At 37.8% G+C, this 20757-nt stretch overlaps 2 long non-coding RNA genes across 2 annotated transcripts; one reads left to right on the plus strand and one right to left on the minus strand.

Moving 5' to 3' along the window:
• Positions 1-13000: 13000 nt before the first annotated feature.
• LOC120429024 (uncharacterized) lies at positions 13001-15073 on the plus strand. The gene is made up of 3 exons (XR_005607195.2): positions 13001-13445; positions 13505-13919; positions 13980-15073. It is a non-coding gene; the product is annotated as an uncharacterized LOC120429024 (long non-coding RNA).
• Positions 15074-16574: 1501 nt separating this feature from the next.
• LOC120429022 (uncharacterized) lies at positions 16575-19176 on the minus strand. Its single transcript, XR_005607193.2, has 4 exons — positions 18732-19176; positions 18346-18677; positions 18103-18291; positions 16575-18027 (listed from the first exon to the last, which is right to left on the minus strand). It is a non-coding gene; the product is annotated as an uncharacterized LOC120429022 (long non-coding RNA).
• Between the last annotated feature and the right edge of the window lie 1581 nt (positions 19177-20757).

Raw genomic sequence — 20757 nt, forward strand, 5'->3', positions numbered from 1 at the left:
TGTTTAAAAAGGTTTTAATTTAAGGTAGAATAAAATTTGTAAATTGTAAATTTCATTTGAATGAAGATAGATGTTTTATTGTCTTTCAAGCATTCAAACACTTTTGAATTGCAAGAAGATTTTAGCACTTTTGTAGGGAATCACTTTTAGAAAAAATATTGAACACGAATTCCATTAAGCATTTCGAACAGACTTTTTCGCGTTTTCCAAACATGAAATGCAAAGCATCTCTCCCTCCCAACAACTCGTTTTCACACCAATTTCCCAATTTGGGATGTCAATCCACGTTTTCCCACAATTATGGCTTCGCGCACCAAATCACGACTTTCTGAGCGCGCCCAATTTGAGAACAATTTTCTCGTACAGTTCTTGAAAATCGTCTCGGTTGTCCCCCGAGGGCCTTCAATCACACCCAGAAAAAAAAGATTCAAGTTTGGTTCAAGTCAAGGGCGCGAACCCCGAACCACTCGACGCACGCATTTCCATGCAGTGAGAAACGACGCAGCAGCGGAGATAAAGTCTCAAGCTCTTTACTTTTTCCGTGTGTGATTGAATCGGCCGAGGAAAACGACGGTTTTCCCATGTCCACTGTTCTTGGACGGGGTCTCTGTCACGCGTACGGAAGACCAACCAAACCAACAATGGATGCTTGGGACCCAAACTCTTCAGCTCTTGGAGCTTCTGAGTTGAGATTTTCGTGGCCCTCGGTGACCCCCACATGGATGGAGGGGCAAATTAATTGGTGATAAAATTTTACAGCGATTTCAAGAATAATGATTTTGATTGTTTGTTTTTTTACTCTTTTCAAAGACGTGACAGCTTCTTCTGGTGTGAAGCTAGAAACAAGTTGGAATGACTTGAGTTTTTCACAAGACCTCAAGAAATCTGACTTGAGAAAAATCATTACTGAACTCAAGTGATTTTGATAATATCGGAGCAGAGAATACAGTTTTTTATCCTCACTTTAATTTTAGTTGAAAATACTAATACTCTACTAGGTATATTAAATCGAAAAAAAGCTATTGGTTCGGTCTTGCGAAAAAAAAATTTACCGGTTTTGTTGAGGAAGTATTAGACTACGGCAAACAAACAAAAAAACAAACTCGCACATTTTGACAGTTTGTCTGCGTTGTTTTTTCGCCAACATATGTTTGCAGAAACGTCAGCTTGCATACATTTTGTCTTGTTTGTAAGTTTGCTGCAAACAAGTTCGCGAGTTACCCGCAAACTGTCAAACGCAAAAAAGTGCGAGTTCGTTTGTTCGTTTGTCATAGTCTAGTACCACATTTATAAGTCAAATGTGAACATTGCATACTACAGTAAGAAGTCGACTATCCGAAGTTTTTTTTTTATAGAACCATGAAATGAATAACAAAATATTGTTATTACTGTTAAGGTCAAATATCAGTTCAGCTACCTAAATCCGTTGAAATCGTCCTGTTGGTTGCCTGATAATCACAAAAAAAAACAATAAACAAAAATTTGCTTTTTGACAGTTTTTGTTGAAAAATGTCAATTAGATTTTGTTTTTGACCGAAAAAGCAGAGGCAAAAATAATTATTTATGTCAAAAATTTCAATTTTCATTGAGAACACTTTATTGTAATTTAATTGTATTACTTAATTGTAAACTATTTAGAACACATTGCATAAAGTTTACTCATGCATTTAGAACCAAAAAAAGACCTTTTAATTTTTCTTACAAATTTTAATTTTAGGACCACAGACCGGAATTTTATTCTTCATGAATTCGTTGAAATTTTGCAAATTTGTTATAGTAGCATAATGAAACACCGATGTACTGCCCATGTTCGCATAAATGTCCCATATGCATTTTGTCGATTTCGAGTTAGATGTAGGAATAGCTTCTTTTGTTGTGTTTCTTTAACCGCAAGTTTGCTTGTCCCATCTGAAATATGTTCAAATATGAGTCCCATCGTGAAAATATTCACAAATCTGTCTCACTTGGGAATATTATGTTCTGAACTTACCAATTTGACTAGGTAATGTCCTAAATTTACGAAGGATTACCATTCATTATAATTGTTCGCAAGTCTCCCAACAATTGAATTTGAACATTTTAAAATTTTGATTTTCCACCGTTTTCAACCAATTAATTTGTTTACATGTTTACTGGTATGCGAACATTTTGATGCACTATGAAGGAAATGTTCGCATATCGAGTCCCATACTAAGTACTTTCAAAGAAAAAGCAATAAATCAAGCAAAATTTCAATAACAAGTATACAAAAGCATAAGCAAGACCAGTGTGAAGTCCCTGTTCAACTATTTTCCAATGAAATGATTGTATAACTGAAATTCACGAGAAACATTTTTTCAAACTTCCAAGCCCGTTTTCTCAATTTGCTGAAAATGCAAATGGGACACTTATGCGAACATGGGCAGTGTACACCACGCAAAAAAAAATGTTTTGTGTCAATACTTAGATATTTTGCAAACTATTTGAAAAAACCCTATTTCATTCAAATGTTGAAACCATGACTCGTTATTTAAATTTTTATACTTTTTTATTTTTATATTGAGCTGTTGTTTGAACATTTGTGCTCAAACTCAATCGACTTCAATGAATCAGACTGCGGCAGACTTTACGCAGTTAGCCTCCAGGATGCATTCGAAAGGATGGCTGCGCTATGGTTCGATTAGATCTGATTTGATGAGATACAGTCCAGACTTGATCACCCGAATGACGATTTTTTTTTTCTTGTTTTAAACATCAAATTCGAGTTCTGTGACCCCATTTTAGTCATATTTGAACAGTTGAATGCCTATCAAATAATAAAATTCATTTTTTCAATATTTCATCACCACCATATTGGCCACCATCTTGGATTTAAAATTTTTAAATCATTTTAGCGTAGTTTAGGGGTCATGCTTAAGTTAGACAATTAAAGAAATAGACAGCTAACAAAAAATTAAGCTTGAAATTTAAATTAAGTTTTTGTTGAACCTCTCATCCTAAACATATTTTTCAATGGCTTAAAATACTAAGCTTTATTAAAGTTATACATGAATAGGGTGGTCCAAATCCGGGCTTTCTCGGGGCTACCTAGAGAGCCTGGAGCTTATTAAAAAAACGGACATCTCAAACCAAAAGTACCAATCGAAGCACGAGAACTGTCAAACGGAGGTACCAATCGAGCAAAATCCTTTGTCTTATGCTCGATTGGTACCTCCGTTTGACAGTTCTCGTGCTTCGATTGGTACTTTTGGTTTGAGATGTCCGTTCTCTAATAAGCTCCAGGCTCTCTAGGGCTATCGTGAAATAGATTGACCCATCACTAGGCTAAATTCCAAATTTGAGCTCATTCTGACCACGGGAACCCCTCCCTCTAATCGCTTGAAGTTTGTATCGAGAAATTAAAAAGAAAGATGTGAGCCGGTAACATGGAGTGAAACTTTCACAGCTGTCATGGAACACTTCACAGCAGCTTGACAGAAAGTTTAACTCCATGTTGCACTTTTAATTTCTCGATGGGAAAAATCGTCAAAATGTATGGAGAAAATCAACTGTTTCAGGTTTTTACCTGTGGAGGGCACAATAGTCGTCCAATCTTTATCAATTTTCAGATGTAGAACCTTCATTAAATTTTGAGCCGGCCGCGCAAAAACGGTCCTTTTCAGAAGTAAATAACTTTTCAGCAAAAAATCCTAAAAATATGGTGTCTTCGAGAAAGTTGTTCTACATCTGAGAATTGATAGAGATTGGACGACTATTGTGCCCTCCACAGGTAAAAACCTAAAACAGTTGCTTTTCTCCATACATTTTGACGATTTTTCCCATACAAACTTCAAGCGATTAGAGGGAGGGGTTCCCGTTGTCAGAATGAGCTCAAATGTGGAATTTAGCCTAGTGATGGGTCAATCTATGACAGGCCTGCCCAACGTCCGGCCCGTGAAGCCATTTCATCCGGCCCGCGACGGTTTTTCAAAATAGTTCTATGAACGGCCCTAAAGGCTGTTCATGAAAAACTCAATAAATAAATTGAATGTAAAATTTTTAAAAATAATCTTGGGACAAAATATTGAAATATTATAACAAAACATTTATTTGTTCTTTTTTTTTGCTTTTTACATACAATGTTGCTGATTTAACTTTTTGTTTGGATTTTACCTATATACTTTTTAAAAATGATTAAATTTCACATTTAAACATTCTTTATGTTTGAATTTCATTCTTATTATTTTTGTATTGATATTTTCAGAATCAATTATTAAACTTGAAAAATGTGCAAAAAGATTGAAAAAAGACACTCAATTTTTTAAATGTTTTGGCTGTTTTCACTTCTAATTGAATTGTTTCTTTTTTGAGAATTTTTATTAAAATTGTTTTTTCATAAACGAGTAAGCAAAAATGTTTTTTTTTGATAAACTTTTCAATGATTAAGTTTTGCTGGAAAAACGCTTTTAAAAAGCAAATTAATCATATTAAAAATAAAGATAGCTAGAAATATTTTTCAAATATAAAAAAAAATGTTTTAAATTGAGTCAAGAAATCAGATAGCCATTTTTTCAATAGGCTTCAATAATTCCAAGAAATTTGAAGAATGACGAATTAAAAACTATCAGATATATATTTTTCTACACTTTTTTAAATTTCGTGTCTTTAAAATTCATTTTGAAATGTTTTGTAAAATATTTGAATAAAGGTGCAAAACAAAGCTAAAATAGTTTTTTCGTAAAGAAGCTTTGAGTCCAAATTACGTTTCAATAAATTTTATCTTGTCTCGTTGTTTGTTCAAACTTTAAAAATCATGCAACAACGAAATTTTTATGTTTTTGTCGAGTTAATGATAACAGGGTAGTTAATCTCAATCGAAAAAAAACAATTATAATACAATTTCAACCAAAACAAAATAAAAATAAATCAAATAAACACATCTTTCAAAGATATCATTGCTGTTTTTTCTTTCGTTAAATCAAGATTTATTAATCTTATTTTCAACACTAGTTTATTTATTGGTTTATTTGAAACAACCCAATAAAAAAAATAAATCTTTTTAGCTTTTTTTCAATTTTTATCAACGTTAGTTCCGGCCCGCCACTGCTTCAGAAAAATCAGATCTGGCCCGCAGGGCCTAAAGGTTGGGCACCCCTGATCTATGATTTCAGGGGGTAGCCCCGAGAAAGCCCGGATTTGTACCACCCTCATGAATACGCAAGTTTTTTTTATCTTCATATAAAGTTAATAAAGAATGTTTTCAGAATACATAATCACTTGGAGCGTGTAGGAGACACTTACAGAGAACAAACGAACAACATTAACTTAAATGCTTTAAAAAATTGTAGTATATTGATATAAACGGACAACTTATTGAAATAGTTGTTGGACTTTTTTCAGTAAATCTTTGTAATTTTCTGTGTTATTTTTTTGTGAGGGCCTAAAAGTGTATGAAGGTATGAATGACATTAAGCATAAAATTGGTGAGTTGATTAAAGGATTTTTTGTGATTTTTGCTGAAAACTACAAGAGTATTTATTAACTTTCCCTATTGATAATTAGGCGAAACAAAAACATCGACTTACATCGAATAATAAATCTGTAAATAAGCTCCTGCTCCAATCTAGATGCTGCCTAATTCCGATGACTCCAATTAAAGTTGATGTCCAAAGCAATTCGCTCTCGAAACCAACTCCCCAAATCAGCTTTCCAAACTTAGTACAGCTCTAATCTTCTTTCACAAATCACACGTCCACCATCCAAAATAACATTCAACATTCAGCAGTTATCACCGCAATCACACATTGGATATCTCGACGGCGGCATCGACAATTTTTCTCCACCTACACTCTCAATCTCAAATCACATTGGATCATCATTCGCTCATTCACTGATGCTGCTGCTGCTGTTTTCTCCGCCAATTTTCAGCCACCAAAATTACACCCAAATTTTGCTTGAATAACAACACACTGCAGGTCGCCCAGGTCTTCGAGAAAAAAAAAACTTTCAAAATTCAACTTTTTCTCGGTGAGCAATTAAACGCTACTTTTTGTTGTTTTGTGTCTCTTTGGATTCACGTCTTCTCTTTCACCAAGTGCATCTTCATCAACCAACTCAACTCGACGTAGATTCCTCTAGCGGGTGTTACACGCCGAGGTTACCACGTAATGACCACCCCACAGAGACGCTTCTTCTTCGTCTTCTTCTTCACCTCATCTCAGCTCAAGTTTCCGTGCAGCAGCCTCTTCATCAACGCGCAGAGATTTCTTCGCTTGATCACCACCTTGATCGCTCACCAACACAAACTAAAAAGATGATGCTGGAGAATCAAGTTCCAACTGGAAAAAGCTTCCCGGCCGGTCCGCTCGACGACACGATACCTTCAGGTGCAGCAGATCCCTTTACCCTAGGAAACAACTTGAACGATACGGCGCGACGAACTCTCTCTCACACACACGGAACAACCTCGCGCAAAGAAACCGAACTTCAACCACGGACCCCGCAACGACCTGCAACGTGACTCGCAAAGGCACCAGCGAGAAATGATGAGCAACAGAAACGGTGGAGTCAGCGCAGGCAACCAACCAACAACATACGGAGGAAACTGAGATCAAACTTTGACGTGAGAGAGAGCGGAGAGAGAACTTGCGCGTGAGCTTGACGAAGAAACGTTGGCCGGCAGTGCGAAACCCGTTTTCTGGTGTTCGTTTTGGGTTTTATGCTGTTGCCTTCAATGGATCGTGGTAGCAAAAGAAAAATACCTCTACATCGAGCTGATGGGCGACCACCAAGGCGAACGCACAAAAGAAACACGAGCTTTGGCGAAGGTGCTGGAGCGCGAGGGACTGCTGAAGACTCTCTCACCGACAGAAGTGCGTTTCCGTACAGTCTCACTGCAAGCTTTGTTGTGTATTTTCCCTACAGCGTCGTTGTGCCTTACGTGCTGCATTGCCAAGGGGTTAGATCTTGAAATGGGAATTTCTTCATGATTTTTCAAATCAACTGCAATCATATTTTTTTTTTATATCGAAAGAAGGGATTTAACATTATTGATTCGTCTATCCATTATTACTTGGGCAAATAACAGGGACCAAAATGTGCCCTTGGTTGCCCAATTATAGATGGTAAAATACCATTAAATCATACCAAAGTCTTGTATGTGGAAGGGCACAACAATACCAAACCATGTTATTCCAAGGGTAAAATAATACCACAAAATAAAACCATTTCAATACCAAGTTGAGGTCTTCTGGATTTTTGAACATTGCTTGAATACCAAAACTTGGTATTACCATGGTTTTATTTTTAGGTATTCCCGCGCCCTTGGAAAATCAGATTTTGGTATTCCTGTGGTTTTCCACATACATGATTTTGGTATGATTTCATGGTATTTTACCATCTATTACTGGGCAACTAAGAGCACAATCTGGTCCCAGTTATTTGCACAAGTAATACCAAAATTTGGTATTTTCATGCCATTTTTTAGTGCAGCAGTTGCAGTTAGTGAAAAAAACGGAAATGATCCATATGCAACAGCCAAATCTACTCACCTGATGATTCCATGTTGTTCTAAGTGATATTCTTCACCACATCGGATGCATTTGTCATTGATGAACGGCCTGTGCTTGAAGTTCTTGAAGCTTCTGAAAAATAACATGATTACAAAATAAGTGTTATTAAAATGAAACTGGATTGAAATTCACCAAAATTCAATAATCTGTCGATTGACTCTTTTTTTCAAAGTAATTGGTTATCCCGACTTAAAGAAATTTCAATGATTTAAAAAAAAACTTAGTGGGCATATAAAAAAAAAATTAAAATCAGTTTTAACATTGTTGGGTTTCAAGTCATTTTAGCGCAAAATTAATTATTTCGTCCAAATTTGTTGAAATTTTCCTAAAGTTTCAGAGGAATTTGAAAATAAAAAACACTTTAATACCAAAATGTATCCTGAAATTTTCCACACTATATATCAAATATGTTTAAAATCAAGTTTGAAATTTTCGGTTTTCAATGAAAGCATTCGATTTGAGACATCGTTTTAGAGCAAAATTAATTATTTTGTCAAAATTGTACAAAATTTTCCCATAGTTTCAGAGGAATTCGATAAAATACTTTAATACCAAAATATTACCAAAATTTGGTATCCGACCATTGACAAATTCTGCAATTTTACAATATCAGAACAATACCTCAAATTGGTATGATACCAAATTTTGCTCTTGCATAATCCTTAAAACAAATTTCAAAGGGTACATAAGGTTTTATTACACATTTTTAGTTTTTAGTTTTTAGTTTTTAGTTTTTAGTTTTTAGTTTTTAGTTTTTAGTTTTTAGTTTTTAGTTTTTAGTCAAATTTGAGTTGTTGATTGCCTTTTAGCATACCAATTAATTTTTTTCAGTATTTCAACCCCGCCATTTTGGCCGCCATCTTGACTTAATAAACTAAATCACTTTAAAGCATGCTTGGGGTCATATTCAAGCTTAACAATCAAAAACGAAATCAGTTTTGAATCAGAATGGCATTCTGGGGAATGAGTTTTGTAAATGTGAAAATGTTGAAGTCAAACTAAAGTTAAACTTTGGCAAGTGCGGGTACTCGAGATAATATTATTATTGGAATATTTTTCAAATGCACATTAAATATATTTTGAAATCACGCAATAAAATTGCACTCTTTTCATTTTTTTTTTCATCCATTTCAGTTAAATATTGCACAGAAGCAGTTTATTTAAGTTTTAAAACAATGCAGTGCATTACAATATTATCATAATGTATTCAAATTCCAAAACCAATTGTGCGCTTCCCAAACGCGGACGTGAACTTTAAGAACTTTGAATGCATTTAATTTACAGTAAAGAGAAAGTTGTGAAGGGACCACTCCATGCGAAAATGTTTGGCTTTGTTTTTTACCGAAATTGTTATAGCTCTGAATAGAATACAGATAAAGCCTCAATTTTTTAATTAGGTCCTGTAGAAATGTGTCACGAAGCTAATAAGCCCATAACTGATCTGATTAATCAAATAGTTTCTTCAAAAATGTAAAAAACGATATTGTAAGCTCCTTTCTTGAAATCTGTTATGTTAAATGATGTTTGTTTTGTTTTTTTCTTCTTTTTTTTTTGTTGCAGATGGTTCTCGTAATCAATTTTTCTTGTGCTAGGTACAATTTCACGATTCAGTCAAATTTATTACAACGAGAAAGTTAATAAAAAGAAAAAAAGTGACCTCGTGACAAGCTCTCGATCCCATTCTATCCTTTGGGAATACTGCAAGTATTACACGTGAAAAGGGAAAAAGAGGATAGCAAGTCGATTACTGAAACCTTCCCCAAAATAAATGCAACTAGTATCGGAGTTGTGGAATGAAGGGACTATCTAGTTCTAGCAAAAGCATTACATTTTGTTTGAACTGTGTTAAAACCTAGTTTTTCTAGTTATTGCAACAAAATAAGTTGTTTGGCAAGTTTATGAACGTCAAAATGAGTGAAGCCGATGGTGACAACCAAACAAACGCTTCCGAACAGCTTATGAACAAGAGCTCCCGGATTGTGCAGTGCACATTTTGAAATCAAATACAGTGTGCCGGATACAAATCGGTTTTTAAATAACTTCATTGCTTCGTTAAAACTTAAACACAACAGTGCAAGTTGAGTTATCTTATAAAATTTGTATAAAATAGTAAGTATTCCTCACAATTGAAGTCCGTACTAGAAAGCTTAGTTTCAAAAAACGTTTTCCCCTTCAGCGCAAGTTGTTGAAAGAGAGTCCAAAACCCACAACATACAATTATGAATGAGAGAGGAGAATCAAAACCATACAGGCCTGTGGTGAGTGTGAAGGCGTGCTTCTCGGCGCGCTTTCCAGCAAAAGTTTTTAATGTTTTTGATGAGTTTTGTTTTTTTTGGGGAAAAAAAGAGAACGCGCGCATGTGTGTGAGTACTGCTGCTGATGTTTGTGGGTGATAAACAAACGGCAGTGATTGGATGAGCTTGTATGTGGGTGGGTGCGTTGTTGGTTTGAGGGAAGCAAAATCATCGAAAAACACCAGTTGAATCAATGTCAAGAAGTTAAGCCGGTATGACTAGAGGGAGGTTTGAATAAGTCAGGTTTTTAAAACTGCAGAAAGTAGAAAAGCTATAAATTAATTTCACTAATAAGCTTTGAAGAATATTAAAATCAAAAGAGAAATCAATGCTTCAGCGTGTTTAGCAAGGACACCAACCAAATGCTTAGTTTAACATTGCAGTGACACAAACCAAGTCTGTAGCAGAATCTTTCGTGTATTTCAGTTCCAATTTTGTACATAAAAAAAGGTAGAACTATTCTGTAACTATTTTAAAACATGTAGAAGAAAGTCGGAGATCAACTCTCTTCTTTTTTCCAGTCCCATATCTCGAGCGGTGAGCATAGCGGGTTGTCGTAAAAGCCAGAGGTATGATAATGACTGTGATAATGGCTGCTGCTGTGGCAACACATGGCAAAAAGGAGAGCATTTCTAGTTAGCTAGTAGCAGGGACAACCTAGCGCGACACTTTGAAAAGCCAAAGCCAATGAACCTTTGCACGGGATAAGGAATGTCACTGTAATTGGTTGGCAACTTTGTTGAGGTTTGCAGCTGAGCAGAACTTAGATCAGATTTTCTTGGGATTTTACAGAAGCTTGACGCCAAAATGATAATTTACTTATAAATTCCAAAACAATGGTAGAACCTTCATTGCCAATCATTTAAAATTTGTCATTTAAGTATTTTACAAGAAGTTACAAAAATAAATTTACAAGAATTTTTTTTTTGGGAAGTCGGCTCTTCCGTTGGATCTTCATTTTGCAACTAGTTGCAAAAACTACCATTTCACCAACTCAACTCCCAACTTTCCATCCTATCAAGAAACGGTGCCAAAAAAAGGAAGATCGTTTTCTAACCTTCCCATAATTCATGCCACGTGCGCCCGTCATAAATATTCTTCTCACTATTAGGGTGATGACGTATCTAGCGCAACCCCTCGAGGTACAGCAAAATAATCGTTTGATGTTGGACGGGCACGCGGCGGCCTGATTTCTTCATTATGCGACCCTATATCAGATGCATTTTTATCCTAGGCTAAACTAGAGAGGGGAGGGGATTTATCTGTAATTGAAGATCTAGTTGTTATTAATCGCTTTTTGTTAGATTTGATTGTTCTAATTAAAATATTGTGATGATGATGATGGTAATTGGATGCCGTTAACAAACTTTCATTTAGATGGTTAGAATAGTTTCGTAACAACAGCATAGTTTCAGGTCGGTTTGTGTCTCTGCAATTCAAAATAAGCTTGTTGGTTTGTGTCCACACTAAACGCCAAATAATAAGTTTGGAAAACTTCGGAATTATGTATTAGGTTTTACAGCGTGACGTCACGAGCGCACACGCACACACATTTTTACTTAGACACACGTGCAAAAAATGTAAACAGTGCAGCCGAACTGTCAAATTTCTAACCTAAAAATCGAGTCGGCGTAAAACCTTATGGTTGATTGCACTTGACAAGTATTCAAACCCCCCCCCCTTCCCCCCCTCCGTAAGGACGTAAGGACACCCACCAGATGATTAATTTGACATTCCAGATACACGAACCTTCTTCATCCCACAAATGATTTGGCAAATTACAGTCCCTGCTTCGCCAATAACAACAAACAGTTTTATGCCCACAATAATTTCGCGCTTTTTACGACGATTGTGATCAAGCCAATTGACGGTTTCCCGCGAGGCCATTGATAATGCCAATCAATTGGTGACCTCCTCGCGGTGCTGCTCCTTCAAGCTTAATGTAAATTCCACAGCAAAGTGGCAATCATGTGCAACAGCACATGTGACTGTGACTATTTTTTCTTAGTACTTCTTCTCCTATTGAGCACACAAGTTGCATTAATCAAAGTGATATGATGAATAAAAATGATGCCTGATTAGATGCAGCATCCGTTGAGCACTTTTTTGCTTTGTTCTGCTGCATGCGCAGGTGTGTAGTGGGGAAATTTATTATCATTGATCAACAATGATTTGTACAAGATCAGTGTGTGGAATGTTCACAGCATTGACATCGATAAAATGAATTGATTGGAATTCTTTGAATTTGATTGATTCAGATAGCAAATGAAACGGACTTGCGATACCAACTATATTAACTATATTTAAACATAATTTTTTGGGACCAATTTATCTTCGTTATCATAAAGCATGGCTTTTCCATATATTTAGTAGACTCTCACTTGCGCAATTCCCTCTAACTTGGACTTCGCGCTTAATTATTGCTTAGTTTCTCGATTTCTTGTTCTCAAAAGTGCGATAGAAAATTGCCGAAAAAAACATGTTACAGTAGGGTGTAATATCAAAATCGATTTTCCAGCACAGCATTATTTTAGTTCCTTTTGGGGTCCTAAACAACTCCCCAAAGTTTGGGAACGATTGGTTTAGTCCTCACTTTGCGCAAAGCGATTAAATTTTCCATACAAATTTGTATGGGAAAAATCATTTTTTTCAATTTTGATATTTAAAAAATCCAAGTTTCACGCTATACTAAAACCGGATTCATATTCGGATGCTCCGGAATGTGCTCTACAACTTTCCCGAAGAGAGTATGGTGCTAACTTGCTCCTATAAAAAGATATAGCGTGTTCAAAACTCGTCTAAAACGTGTTTTTTGATCGAAAATCACGTTTTAGACGAGTTTTGAGGACGCTGTATCTTTTTATACGAGCAAGTTAGCACCATACTCTCTTCGGGAAAGTTGTAGAGCACATTCCAGAGCATCCGAATATGAATCCGGTTTTGATATAGCGTAAAACGTGGATTTTATAAATATCAAAATTCAAAAAAATGATTTTTTCCATATAAATTTGTATGGAAAATTTAATTGCTTTGCGCAAAGTGAGGACTAAACCAATCGTTCCCAAACTTTGGGGAGTTGTTAAGGACCCTATAAGGAACCAAAAAGTTGCTGTGCTTGCTAAATTTGGACAACTTTATTTTTTTCCATACAACCATATTACACCCTAATGTTACAGTACAACACACAAAAAAATATTATGGTAATGACAAAAGTAACTTACTTTCGAATTAATAAGTGGTTAAAATTTGCTACATTAAAAGTTTTTTTCTTGTTTTGAAAATGAAAACTTTTACTGCTACAGTTTTTGAAAATCTCATTGCTAACTTATTTAAAAGTTTTAACTTTTAATGAACTGTATAATTTCTTTCATTTTGTCGATCTCGTGAAACCGTGTACGTCTAAGTCCAAAATGTAAACAAACGTTTAGGTGATTCCGGTGGTTAGTGAGTGGTGGTCCACGACGTCAATCAAAACAGAACGCGTCCGCAGCCAGGACTTGGACGCGGATACCTTCGAAGGAGGATGGTGCGGAACAAGGTTAGGGGATTAGGGGAAAGTTGGTTTTCAAAAGGATGAGGCCTGCTTCCTGCCGGATCTGCAGCTGTTTCACGACCGAAATGGGTAAGAAGGAAGCTTGGGTGTTTGGTGGCGTTTGAGTTTGATTTTGTTTGTTTTTGTAGGACGCCGTTTATGCGGATGTGAATTTGCACCGGTTGTATTCGATAAAGTTAATTTTAACGGTGAGGAGAAGGATTCGACGGAAGAGGGAAACGATTAGAAGTGATCGGAGGTGGTCAGCGCGGATGTTGCTCTCTGTGCCGGCGGTTTACGACCATCAGCAGCATTATGTGCCGGAAGTGATGACGGGACAGTGTGGGATGTCCTGAGGGTCCACAGTCCATTTCTCGGTGCGGGACATATTTGACGAGTATTACATAAACATCCGGAAGAACAGTTTGCACCAGTTCTGGAAGAACCGTCTGTACGAAAGCCGCAGGTCCTGAAGCTGTCGTACTCGGATTACTTCCAGAGGTTGGAGCGACATCCGACGAACCTGATCAAGAACATCTACCTGGAATACCGAAGAAGTCACCGGTGAGTATTGAGAATGTGTTCAGTGTCTAGCCAATTTAATTTACTTTCAAACTCTTTCAGCAACTCCCGCCCGCAAACTCTCAACTCGCGACGGCGCAGCTTCGGCCGGATGAACTGGAAACATCTGTGCCATTCGGGAACTATCGGTTCAGGCGCTTCACTTCCCAGTCGGAAAACGTCGAATTACCTTCCCGAATTAACACCCAATGGCTAACTCCTCCAAGCCTGTCCTGATCAGTGCTGAAAATGTCAGGGGTCATGACGCGAAAATCGGCAACGCTGACACGAATTTTTGAGATCCATTCACTGAACCGCAAAACCGTGACATAAACAAACCCGGCGCAGTCGTGAGTGCCCTAGCTCATTGAGCAGCTGCAATGCGAGGCAGTAGTCGACCAACGCTCATTCGACGTTGCACGCACACACATAAAGAAACAAGTTTTTACACAAAAAGTTCGTATTTATGCGTGGAAATGTAATTTTGAATATAAGTTACGGTTGTTTTAAGTGTTTTACACTGTTTACAACCATTCAATTGTTTGAAAATAGTCAACTAGTGTTTAAAGAGGATTTTACGAGTCAGTCATATGACACGAATTGAGTGAGTGTAGCTCATTTTTTCATGTCTCTCATTCTCCAGCAGCCGACCGGCACGAGTCGGGCGGCAGTGGTTGAACAGACACAGTAGGCTTGCAGTCACATGCTTGCAGTGAACTGACATTTTGGTTTGCTTCATATGTACGCTGGGTTGGAAACTTTTTGCAGGCCTGGTCCTGATGATGGCCGGCAACGAGACCACCCTGTTCTCTACATCGCTTTCGCGCTCCAAAATGTAGGCCGCGATGTTAAGGAGCATAAGCAGCAGTTTTAATATTAAAATAAAAATAGAAATAAAATCCATCACATTTTTCAAAAAATCATCACTGTAATTTTAAATGTTATTTATTGTTGCCATAAAAAGTTTCTTCTTATAATAAAAGTAAAAAACTTTTACCGATACAACGATTTTGTTCCAGAAGTGCATGGTAGTATCAAAAACTTTCCAACTTTTAAATTAAAAAGTTTGAACTTTCTACGAATATTCACCAACGCGAACTTTTAATCCAACGAACGATCTTTTTAAATTTAGAGTATTTTTTCTTTGTGTGAAGGATCGCATTTACGAAATTACATTTTACCTCGAATCAATCATAACATGCTTCTCAGTTATCGACCAGGACCTTCAAAAACTGCTCCATGGCCAACTGATGAAAAGTAGGAACCAATCATCATCATGTTTCAACTATCATGCTGATCAATACCGGCGCCGGCCACGACCAGTGGAAGCGTTCTTTTATTACGTAACGCAAAAAAACTGATTTTTAGACCCCCTCCCCCCCTCGTAACAAAATTCCCATACAAATTTTAAAACAATTGTATGGAGCGTAACACGGCCTCCGAAACCCCCCTCCCCCCTCCCCCACCTACTACGTTACGTTATAAAAGAACGCTCCCAGTGGTAAGACACGGAGAAGTGGATGGGAATGTTAGTCCGATACTTCAGTGATGGAGACCGATCTATAGAATTAATCATTTAGAATGATTAGAATAATGTATTTCGTCGTTGTCATGCTATCTTATCGCACGAGCATTTTTAGTAAAATCGAGTTAAGAACGCCACAGGAATTCTAGACATTGTCTCAAGAATAAACAGTTAGGGGAGCTGGGGGTAAGACGGCCAGGTGGGGTAAGACGGCCACCCCACTGTTTTAATAAGTATACTAATGAATATTACTACAATGTTTAGCAATACTGTTCCTCATGCTAAATAATGCATATCTGGAGTTTTTTTTGATTAGGTCCTATAAACATATGAAAGACAATAGTTTATTGGTCCTTTTAAAAAAAAACTCTGGATATGAAGTCACCTTTGCCAAAAATATTGTTTGAAATAGTATAAAAATAGCTCAAAATAAACAAATAATTTTTGAACTTGAAACTGGATGTAATTTTCATGAATAACAACTTAGGCATTTTTGTTTGATAACAATATGTAATACTTTCTTTAAATATTTTTTCATGTTAAATTGAAGTTTTCCAAGATTATGTCCCTCGAAAAAGTTTAAAAAATGCGATGAGCTATTTACAAAAAATGTTTAAAAAAATAATTTTTCTGGGGGCAAGACGGCCACCTCCTCCGGGGGTAAGACGGCCACCCGTATTTTGTAAATTTTTATTTGATGGTTATATTTTTGACGGTTTTTGACTATTAAGACATAATTGTAGATAAGGAAAAGCATTTTCAATAAAAATATCAATTTTTAATCAAAATGCTGTTAACTACCGTTTCGACAACATTCTTTACTGTGATATAGCAAAACTCATTGAATAGTATGCAATCCTATCAAACTTTTCATCAAAATCGCTAATTTAATATTGTTTACATAATTTTGATTTACTTATTCTAATCGAAATACACAAACTTATTATTTTGCATTAAATTGTGTTTGTTTTTTAGTAAAAATTCACAGTTTTTCATAAAATGTGGTCGCAATAATATGAAATTCACTGAGCCAAAATATGAAATTTTTTAAACAGCATTTTTCTTCACATTTGAAACCTGATTTTTTTTTTTTCAATCAAAATAGTTATGATGTTCAGAGATGTCTGTTCAACACGGAAAGGGGATCGATCGCCAAACCAGCGACCGAATTTTGCTGGGTTGGTTTTGCTGATATCAGCGAAATTTTTCTCTAAACCAGCGAAATTTTTCGCTGAAAAAGGTGGCTGCGCGAAATCAAATCCAGCAACTTGGTTTCGCTGGTTTGTTATTTCCGAAACGGTTTCTTTTCCAGCGAAAGTTTTCGCTGGTTTGATACACATCCTTCCGACAGCCGTCATAAATGTTTGTTATTGTTCACGTTTGGAAGCGATTTGTGGCAATCGAATTGCTTTAGGGGTTTTTTCAAAACAAAAAAGCATGAAAAAGTTCTGCATCAAGTGTTCAGCATTAAAATACATACTCAACAGGTGATGGTTCTTTTCAATGAAAAGAAGCACGTTTCCATAAAGTTCTCGCAGCAGAAAAATACGGTGCAGTGAAGCTGGAGATGTATTTGTACTGCTGCATAGATGAGTGCACAAATTGTCGCAGGTGGCAGCAAGAATCGAGGAACTTGACAATGGCCGCGGAACAGTTTGTGCTGTGGCAAGTAAGTACAACGAGGAACTTGACCATGGCCGCGGAACAGGCTTCTGCCGCCAAAACACACAGAAAAAAAAAATCGTGGTAATATTACATCTGGGAAGGAGTACATCTTTTATGTCAGAAAAAAGCTTTAATATTACCTCTGAAAATGTGTAAATTTAACTCATATATGAGATAATTTTACCTCATATAATGATTAATTTTGCAACAGAAAATGTTCAAAATTACCTATGAAGGTCAAAATTTATCTCTAAAAATGTGTAATTTTGCTCATTTTCTGTGGAGTTGAGCGGATAGATATAGAGTTGTCATCAATTATTAGGAACATAAACAAACCTTGCTTTGTAATAAATCACTTTATTATTTCCATTATTTCCGTCAATTGTCTATATTTAGGGCCACATAACTGCCATGATTTCAGTCCTGGCCGAATAAAATAAACGACGCTAACTTTGGCGATTGGCTTAGAACCAGTATGTTGTACTTTTCCTCCGTTTCTTATTATTATTAATTTGCTTCCTTGTCATCAACCGGACCTGAATGATCGCGAGCTCAATCAAGTCCCCTCATAAAACAAATTAATTCATGCTTCGTTCAACTATACTCAGAGACAACTTACGTCGAGCATCCGTTTCTTCACGAGATCAGCTAAATCTATTCTTCCACCTAGATCACACGTTTTCATAAAGAGCGCAAATTTGCGGGAAGTGTCAGAGCAGAAACCGGAAGGAGCTTGAAGAGTACTCGGTGGGGGAACAATTCTGTTCGGCGCGTGTTCAGACCGTGGTGACGTACCGTACATAATTGTCCCTTGGTTAGCAAATCACTTCATTCTCGTCAAACACTGCCATGTCCATCATGCTGAGCGACCTGAGCTGTGTCTGCAGCACCGACGTCCGGCGGCAGTTGCGACGGATTTCGCTGGAATGGGAGAAAGAGGGAGAGAGAAAGTAGATATAGAAGATTTGAAAAATAGTATTTCCAAAAACAACTCACCGAGTACAGGTTTGCGGTCAGTTGCAGCACAGCAGCAGAAGCAGCACGTTGAAGCCAGTAAGTCGGTCGGCAAATGCTCGTCGGTGAACAAATCGTCCTCGCCAGACGGACACTGCGCGATCCCATCGCACCAGATAGACTCTTTGACGCACGCGTTCTGATCCGGACACTCCTCGGCGGCGGTTAGAGCTGTTGAAAGAGCGTTGATGAACGTGTCGAAAGTTTGCGATGATGTCCACTTACCAAATTACTTTGACGGTCGCTTGGTCAGGAGTACGCGCCGTTGACCTGCGTTAGGAAATCATCGAAGATCACATTCGAGGGTTCAATTCCTAAGTGGGGATGCTTGTGGGTCCAGCTGGCGCTGAAGACTTCCATCACGTGTCGATGAGAAGTGTCATCCGGCAGGGGACACGCCGTTGCTGAGACGTCCTCGCTCTTTATGACGACGCGTGTCTTCGTTGAGCACCAAATTGGCGTAACGGTGCTGATCGGCGAGATTGTTCTTGCGTAGAAGGAGTCTTCGCAGTCGAACGTAGAGGTTCGATAAACCAGGGTCGATTGCGGCACTCCATCTGCAATTTGATGGTCATTAAGGAGAATTAAGAACATTTCAGTGTCAACCTCACCTCCCCAGCGGACAGCTTGGCGATCCCTGTTACGGCGTTCTTCCGCCGCACGTCATTGCAGATGATTGGCGCCTTGATGAATAAGAAAGGTCGCTTCCAAGTTGAGCGTGTCCGGGTCGTCCAACACTGTCATGTTCCCGGCGGAGAAGTGAACCTCCACCTCGCGTCCGGTCGATCTGATAGCGATCGGCAGCAAGTACCGATTGGTCGTTGAAGTTCTCGGTTTTGGCGCTGGGATCGCCGAAAAAGTACGACCGTCCCGTGTCACGCACGAGTCGCTCGTTCGGTTGCCGGTCGTGGCACGGATTACCCTAAGCCGATGCAACCGAAAGAAAGAGTTGACTTTCCCAACACATCCCAGACACCTTTAAATCTGCGTCGCACTCAATCCGGTCTGACCCCGCCATCCGCAGTCAACGAAACTTCCCTGGCCGAAAGCTACCGTTACACACTTCGTTTTTATTCTTCTTCCTGACAGGCCCCAGAACCTGCTACCTGTACGAGATTACTAGGCACAAATGTTCCGTTCTTGTTAGTTGCCGGAAAATTCAGTTTCCCACAGTAAACTCTCCAACAGGAACTGGAATGGCATCCCTGGGGCGGAAATGCATCAAGTGGTTGTCATCCGGACGCGCGGAACCACTTTTCACGACGATTTTTTTTTTTGGCCACGTAAAATAAGCACTGAGCAGCAGCAAAAAAAACAAACCTAATCCGTCCGCGACCTCTGAAAACTTTCTAAACAACAAGTTTTGACAGTTGTCAAATAAGGTATCGACAAATAGGTCGAAATTCTGTTGTATGCAATATTGCATCGATATCGTTCCAAAATTACACCGTCCATCGAAATATTAAACCATTTAAGTTGTAAAATAAGTTAGGCTAAATTTTCAGTGACAATTCGTCTAAAACAGATGTAATATTGACCATTCCTTTTTTCAACATTCCATTTTAAAGCTTCCATTTTTACACTATTGTGCAAAAAAACAAACGTCGGTGATAAAAAACGCTGATCCAGTGCAAAAAAACACTGGTCCAGTGGAAACATTCGCTGAACCAGCGGATTTTTCGCCGAAACCAGTAGAATAATCTCCTGGTTGATTTTGGTACGAGCTGCTGCCGCCGAAAAAAAAAACCCGGACGTCAGCGATAGAAAACGCTGATCCAGCGTAAAAGAACACCAGTTCAGTGAAAAAATCCGCTGGACCAGCGAATTGTTTCCCAAAACCAGCACAATAATCTCCTGGTTGATTTTGGAGCCCTGCCGCTTTTTCCAAACCAGCGAGAAAATTTTCTGATTCTAGCAAAACTGATCCCCCAAACAGCGAAATTTTTCACCAAACCAGTGTTTTTTTTCACTGGTTTGGTAGAATTTCATCGGTTTCCAAACCAGCGAAAAAAATTAGCGATTCTAGGTAATTTTTGTGCAGGCTGAGAAATTAGCGACATTTTTCGCTAGTTTTAGCGAACTTTATCGCGATTTGGCGATGGATCCCCTTTCCGTGAACCAATCATGTAGGTATTTGGGTGGATTTAGCAAAGTTATTAAGTTAATTTATAGCACTGACCGTCTTACCCCACATGCATGGCCGACGGCCGTCTTACCCCGCGTATTTCATTTATCTACGATTTCAATTATTTTTTTTTAAATTGCTGAAAAGTATTGAAAATTGGTTTTTAGACCAACTAATGTATGTCATTTCTATAATGGACTAGTAGTAGAACAATATGTACGTAATTTGAGATCAAAATAATCTGTTGTGTAAATTTTATTAGACTTCTCCCTTAGGGTGGCCGTCTTGCCCCCATCTCCCCTAATTTATAAACGAATTTTCAGACCTGCCACGTTTTATGCTGTGCCTATCTGAACAAGCTGTTGCTTAAGGCTAGTATGGAGATCGGAAGGAAAGGGGTCAAGAAACAGCTTTAAGAACAGCAGAACAAAGGAGAGGGAGCGTTTTCTTGGGGCTTTTCTTCACCCTCTCTGGCTTGCTTTCGCTGGCGCTGCTGCCCATTTCATTTTTTT

This window comes from Culex pipiens, chromosome 1 (genome assembly GCF_016801865.2).
Source record: "Culex pipiens pallens isolate TS chromosome 1, TS_CPP_V2, whole genome shotgun sequence".
Classification (NCBI taxonomy): Eukaryota; Metazoa; Arthropoda; class Insecta; order Diptera; family Culicidae; genus Culex; species Culex pipiens.